The sequence below is a fragment of the Propithecus coquereli genome, unplaced genomic scaffold (genome assembly GCF_000956105.1).
Source record: "Propithecus coquereli isolate 6110/MARCELLA unplaced genomic scaffold, Pcoq_1.0 Scaffold353, whole genome shotgun sequence".
In the NCBI taxonomy this organism is placed as follows: domain Eukaryota; kingdom Metazoa; phylum Chordata; class Mammalia; order Primates; family Indriidae; genus Propithecus; species Propithecus coquereli.
Genome location: NW_012149208.1, coordinates 1078186 through 1085249, shown reverse-complemented (window position 1 = coordinate 1085249; position 7064 = coordinate 1078186). Strand labels below are relative to the sequence as shown.

Genomic DNA, 7064 nt, shown 5'->3' with positions numbered 1-7064 from the left:
TGCCAACACTGAACTAAGAAAATGAAAATTGACATACATGACAAATTCAGTCCTCTAATTGAAGTTGTTCTAAAAGCCATACACAAGGAAGAGAAACTTTTCAACACTGTGATTTAAAAATTATTTGCTTAGTAATGTTTTGCAGAGAAATAAGTTAAATGAGTGTCAGCCAAGTGTGTAAAGAAGTGGGTGGAGAACTACTACTGTAGAATTCACTACTATAGAATCCTAATTTGTAAGATTCAAAAGATAATGGCAGTAATTTTCATTTCTGATAGACTAATTTTCCATCTTCTATTTCTTACTTGAATTTCTACTCCAGCACAATAGTGCAAAGCAAAGGAAGGTTAAAATGCACCTTATTTAAACTGCTAATGTTCATAATTACAGACAATGCTTTTCTAACTTTTTAATTGTTTTTGGAGACAGGGTCTCACTCTGTCACCCTGGCTAGAGCGCAGTGGCATCATCATAGCTCACTGCAACCTCAAACTCCTGGGCTCAAGTGATCCTCCTCTGCCTCAGCCCTCTTAGTAGCTAGGACTACAGGTCTGTGCCGTCACGCCCCGCTAATTCTTTTTTTTCTATTTTTGATACAGATGGGGGACTCCCTCTTGCTCAGGCTGCTCTTGAACTTCCGAGCTCAAGTGATCCTCCAGCCTCAGCTTCCCAGAGTGCTAGGGTTACAGGCATGAACCCCCACGCCCCAACTTTTCCAATACTTCTAAAATAAAGACGTCACTTTCCTTTTCTGCAAACTCAAAAAATGCCAATGAACTATCTTAAAATTTTTAAGTTCAAAATATTTTGAAAAATACAAATCTACTTAAAGGTACAATAGTAGATATACACACTGATTCAATATATCAGTACCACTAATTATTGACAAATTGTAAATCTTTATTTGTCATCTGTAAAATACAGATGATCCTACTCTCTTCCTTGGTGGATTGTTGCGTGTATACCTAGCGCCTTACACATGTCAATAAATGTTCCTTTCCTTTCCTTCTTTCATTTGTTTCAATGAGACTTACTCTTAATTGATATTTTAACATTAAACGTAGGGCTTCTTCAGATTAAGATACTTGGTAATATACAGCTTGACGTAAGAACTGCAAATAAACGATACTAGGTTTAATTTTTCAAGTTAAAAGGATTTCTTCACCTCATTTTGCCCAATGTACCAAACACCTTAAGTTCCTGAGGAACTTTGTTCTTTTGGCTAACAAAGTCAGAGCTTTAGCTCTTTTAAAACAAATTTCTATCTTGTTAGAATATGTTCAACACTTCATAAATCATTACAATTTTTCCAACAGTGTATCTTTTTCCCACTCAAGTGGGTCTTGGGCTATTGCACAACTTTAAGCACTACTAGTAAGGAAGCTCAGTTTGCCTCCACGCTACTTGGGAGAGCTGAAAACACCAAGGCGTGTCACTGCCTCTTCAGCTGTCAATGGTCCTCGTCACCTTCACCTTACTGGGTGAGGAAAATGAGACCCAGGAGAAGGAAGGGGCTTGCCTTAAGTCATCTCGTTCTTTCCTGGAATAACCAAGCAAGCGTCTGACAGCAGCTAAGTCCTGCCCCGAGGGCTATCGGAGAGGCCCCGCGGAGCATGGAAGGGACCTGTCCCTCTCCGGGGCGAAAATGAGACGCCCCTACCACTCAGGGCCACAGACAGGGGCCCTAGGCCCTAAAAGTGTGCCTTCCCGGGCATCCACAGCTGCTGCCCGCCGGTCCACCCAGAAGGAGGAGCCGCTACTCACCTGCGACTGGAGAGAACGCAATTCCCCGCTTAGCGTCAGCACCACACTCGGAGACCAAACTGCAAAGAGCGATGGCTGCCGAAGCCCCAGTTCATATCAGCTCCTTCCGGGCCGGCAGGTGCCTCACTAACGATGGTCGGCAGGACCACAGCGCCGCGCGGCCACAGTTCCGCCTCCTAGCGGTTCCGCCGCCAACTTCCCCGCGGAGAGAGCCGGCCTGCACTCCCTACCCTCAGCACCTGCACACGGCCTGCCTGGGTCAGCCCGCTCTCCCGCCTCCCCGCAGCCGTCCAGAGGGGTTTTAGGGGCCCGCCGGCCTAGAAGAGAAGGGAACATTTGTCCCTCGATTGGGGAAATTATCCTTGGCATCTGTTTTTTAAAAACACATTTTTAGGGCAGGGCGCGGTGGCTCGTCTGTAATCTGGAAGGCTGAGACGGGAGTTCGAGACGAGCTTGAATAAGACCCGCAGCCCCCTACAAAAAAAATGGAAAAAATTAGCCGGGCATGGTGGCACATGCTTGTAGTCCCAGCTACTCAGGAGGCTGAGGCAGAAGGATCGCTTGAGCCCAGGAGTTTGAGGTTGCTGTGAGCTAGGCTGACGCCACTGCACTCTAGCCCGGGCAACAGAGCCAGACTCTGTCTCAAAAAAAAATTTTTTTTTTATAGTACACGTGTTTCTCGAATTCATTAGTAATTTACAAAATGTAATGGTTACCTGTGTGCCACATAATGTGTTGGATGCTGGGTATTCAGCTTTAAATATGACTGTCTTGACTCCGGCGTTCTTTACTAATGGATTAACGTTAACTTCTTTAAATGTGTTTAATACTTGGGTGTGTTGAATGGAAATGTGAAATCAGTGCTTAGAAAACTGCTCTCACACCTAAGATTCTAGGTGACGGAGACAGAAAGAGGAGCTGTTTGGGAACTGAAGCTGAGGCTAGTTCATGGATTCCCAACAAAGCCTATCACTGGCTTTACTGGATCTCTCCCTTTTCGCTCCAGCCTCAGAAGTGCCTCACTCCATGAGCTCTCCCTTCGCACCTGGGTTTCCCTCTGCCAGAACCGCTTCTTCCCAGCTCTGCTCTCCACCCAGGTAACTCCTACACGTTCTTCAGGTCTCTCAGCTCAGATAGGCGACTCTCAAGACCTTCCTCCCACATTTGGTTGAGCCCTCTGTTACAGGTTTCCACGGCAACTGTACAATTTGCTTTATCATTGAAGTTACACAATTAAATATGTGTGATTATTTGCTTAAAGAATCACACCACCAACAGGCATTCTATGAGCTTCCTAAGGTTATGAGCCATATCTGCCTTTTTCCTTCTCAAACCCATTTTTAGTGCCTGACACACAATAGGTACTCAACAAACTTGAGTGATTAATTTGCACATGTATATCCTCAAGGGGTTGAAGGGTTTTCTTAGAGTTCATTGGTCTGAGTTGGAGGAGCCTGTTGTTTGAGTCTGGGTTCTCCCTAACACCCTCTCCACTCACTTGAATTCACTTCTCTTGAATTCAGTTTGATTTCATAAACACTTAGGTGGCCTGAGGCAATTCACTTGTAATCCTCAAGATTACAATTTTCTTTCCTGACATCTGTGGCATTTTGGTCAACCTTTTAAAAATCTAAATTATGATTACTGCTGGCTTCAGCAACAAATTGTAAAACCACTAGGAATGGGGAAATGTGACAATAAACAAGCCATAGTCTCTTCCCTTAATGCAGGGAGATGTGTTAGGTCACAACTAACTATAAAAGAAGGTAGTGAGGCTGGGCATGGTGGCTCACCTGTAATCCTAGCACTTTGGGAGGCCCAGGCGGGAGGATCTCTTAAGCTCAGGAGTTCGAGACCAGCCTCAGCAAGAGCAAGACCCCCGTCTCTACTAAAAATAGAAAGAAATTAGCCAGGTAACCAAAAATATAGAAAAAATTAGCTGGGTGTGGTGGCGCATGCCTGTAGTCCAAAAAAAAAAAAAGGTAGTGGGAGATAAAGGGTAACAAAGCAGTGATGAGAGTGGTGAGTGGAGAAGTGGCAGAAGCTAGTATTGGAGGCTAGCCTTAAAGGGTACATAGGATTTTTTTTCCCCCATTCATTTTTTTTTTGTGGTAAACTACACATAAAATTTACCATCTTAACCATTTTTAAGTGTACAGTTCACTGGTATTAAATACATTCATAATGTTGTAGAACCATCACTACCATCTATCACCGTGACTCTTTTCATCTTATAAAACAAACTCTGTACCAATTAAACAGCCCTTTGCCGCCACCATTCCACTTTACCTCTGATTTTGACTACTCTAAGTACTTCATGTAAATGGAATCATACAGTATTTGTCTTTTTGTGACTGGCTTATTTCACAAGCCAGTGAAATATGTTCACAATGTTTGTCCATATTCTGACATATGTCAGAATTTCCTTCTTTTTAAGGCGAAATCCCTCGATCTTTTTGATTATTGCTGTTGCTGTTACAGAAGTAATACACAGTAATTATTCAAAGTTTGGAAAATCCAGAAAATATAATGGGAATAAAAATCACCCTCAGTTGCAACTCACAGATGTAACCAGTTTTATAATATTATATACTATACAGTTTTATAAAACACTTAAAATTAAAAAAAATGTAGCTAGAGACTATAGTTCAAAGACTGATTCCAACACCACTAGCCACTCAAAGTTTCACTTCCTATGTGTATAAAATGGACACTAATGAATAATATATCATAATGAGAGAGTAACATATAAAAAGGAATAGATGTGAGAAAAGCACCAGACAAGTATTGTGGTTTAACTGGCTAGATTTGGCCTGGAACTTCGGGTAGAGCCTTTTGAGGGTTTTGAGCAGAGTGGGCACATGGTCACAACTGTGTTTTTGAAAGTTTCCTCTGGCAGCAGTGTGTGGGTTGTATTGGAACAAGTTAAGACTGAAAGCTGAAATCAGTAATGAGGCTAATGCAGTCATGCAGGTGAGAGGTAATAAGGGCCTGGGCTGGGTCAGTGGGAACAGAGAAACAGGGAGTCATATATGAGAAATAGGGAGTCACGAGTAAAGGTTGGAATCTATAAGGTTTCGTGATTGATTGCATGTGGCTAGCAAAAGCAAAAGAGATATCAAAGTCCAAAGTTTTAACTTGGATTAGTAAATCCACTTCTATCTTCATTGTAACCACCTTACTGTAGGCCACTATCATTTCTGGTCTGGGTTACAGCAACAACTTCATTCTTTTCCCTCCAATCAATTATCCTTACAGTGATTGGATTGACTTTTTTTCATGGATTCATCTTAAAGTATGAATTGGATCAAATTACCCCGTTCATAATTCAATTGCTTCCCAAAACCTCTAACACTCCTTACAGTGGCTTTTAAGGCTCTTACTGCTCTGGCCCCCTTCTACTACTCCAATCTGTCTCATACCACTCTGCTCACCACAGCAAGATCATTCCTGCCCCTGGGCATTTGTAGGTGCTGTTCCTATGCCTGGGGCCTTTGTTCTCCCCTTCTTTTCTTTGTGTAGCTAGCTTTCTCATCCTTTGGATTATAGTTTAAATGTCACCTCCTGTCCTAACCATCCTATCCAAAGTAGCCTCCTGCTTCTTATTCTCTATCTCAGCACTGATTCCTCAATATCTCTTACCAAATTTGAAACTTAAAAATATGTATTTCTTAGCTGGGCACGGTGGCTCACGCCTGTAATCCTAGCACTCTGGGAGGCAGAGGCAGGCAGATTGTTTGAGCTCAGGAGTTCAAGAACAGCCTGAGCAAGAAGCTTGTGGCTTGGTATGGGAGGAGGGTACTTGTGATGTATTAATAGCTTCGGAGCTGCTGACTTTAGATACAAACAGATGTCCTATCAGAGGCAAATGAGGCCAAAAGAATTGTTCTTAAAATGCAGCCACAAGAGAGTTTCAGTGAATGAAACTGTTGTTTGTGTAAACCTGTTTGTAATTGAAACTGTTTGAAATAGAAATAGATCAATTTTTTTAAAGAACAATTGAAGGACCTAAAACAATTTCCTCCTTCCTGAAAAGTAAACTGAATTGATCCTATTTATCACCTGACAATGAGCAAGCAGGCAAAGGGGGCCCTGGTGTGAGCCTAAGTCCACTTCTGCACATCAGCAAATTTTATTAGGAATGCTATCTCCCTCCAAAATAAATAATCAAATGTAATAGAATATTCTTTGTATAGTAGTTATCTCCTTACTGAAGTAGTTTCTTGTCACTTATTTTGTTGTTTACAATTTCGTTAAGTAGGGTTGAAGGCTCTGAAAATAATGTGCAGAAAATCTTGTAATGGACATATGAATTGTGTATATGTGGCAGAAGGGTCCTGTTCTGGAAAAGATTAAAAAAAAAGTAGAATATATTATTGACATCAGTTTAGAAAAGTATATGGTAGTGTAGAGTACATATAGGTAAATACTTAATATGAAAATTACTTAACTGTTTTTATATGTTGTCTCACCTCAATTACTTAAGCATTTGATCTCAATATTTTAAAGCTGACTACATTGAAAGTGTAAAAAAAATTTGAAAGACTTAACCATAGGATTTGTTTGTTTTTTGAGACAGAGCCCTCTTCTGTTGCTAGCATGCCAAGAGTGCGGTGGCATCAGCATAGCTCACTGCAACCTCAAACTCCTGGGCTCAAGTGATCCTCCTGCCTCAGCTTCCCAAGTAGCTGGGATTACAGGCACATACCACCATGCCCTGCTAATTTTTTTTATTTTTGGTAGAAACAGGTTCTCCTAGGACTCCCAAAGTGCTATGATTTACAGGCTTAAGCCACTGTGCCTGGCCCTGGAGGGGATAATAGCAATAGGGAAACTTAGGGGTAGAATAAATTTTAGAAAAAGTATTGTTTACTTATTAGCAAATTATTTATGTTCATTTAACCTCATTTAACCAATTAGATTATTTGCTTTTTAAAATCTCTGAACACAAAGATATTGCTTAAACAGAACAAAGTTCAAAGAAAGCTTGATTTAACCAAATCAAACCACTGTGCCAACGTCAACAACCAAGATAATTCAAATGGAGTTGCAAAAAAAAAAAAAAAGAATTAAACTAATGTAAGTATGAGACCAGGCCTAAGCATTTGCTTCTTTGAAGAATGACCCTGATTTTCTGTCTGATCTTAGGAAGGTTCAAGTTCTCTCCAAGGTCTATTTTCTCTTTAAAACATTGAGAAGCTTGTGTTTGTGTATCTTTTTATGTGTTTTTGGATATATGATTTAGGATTTTGTTATAGTGGCTCTAAGCTGAAAACAATTTCACCCAAACTATCATCTTC

The 7064-nt window shown here is 41.0% G+C and overlaps 1 long non-coding RNA gene across 1 annotated transcript in view; it reads right to left on the bottom strand.

Annotated features, from left to right (window-relative positions):
• LOC105816035 overlaps window positions 1-1877 on the bottom strand; it is a 12614-nt gene extending 10737 nt beyond the window's left edge. Inside the window, exon 1 of the long non-coding RNA XR_001137775.1 lies at window positions 1765-1877. This is a non-coding gene — a long non-coding RNA (uncharacterized LOC105816035). The remainder of the gene's footprint in view (window positions 1-1764) is intronic.
• Window positions 1878-7064: the final 5187 nt, after the last annotated feature.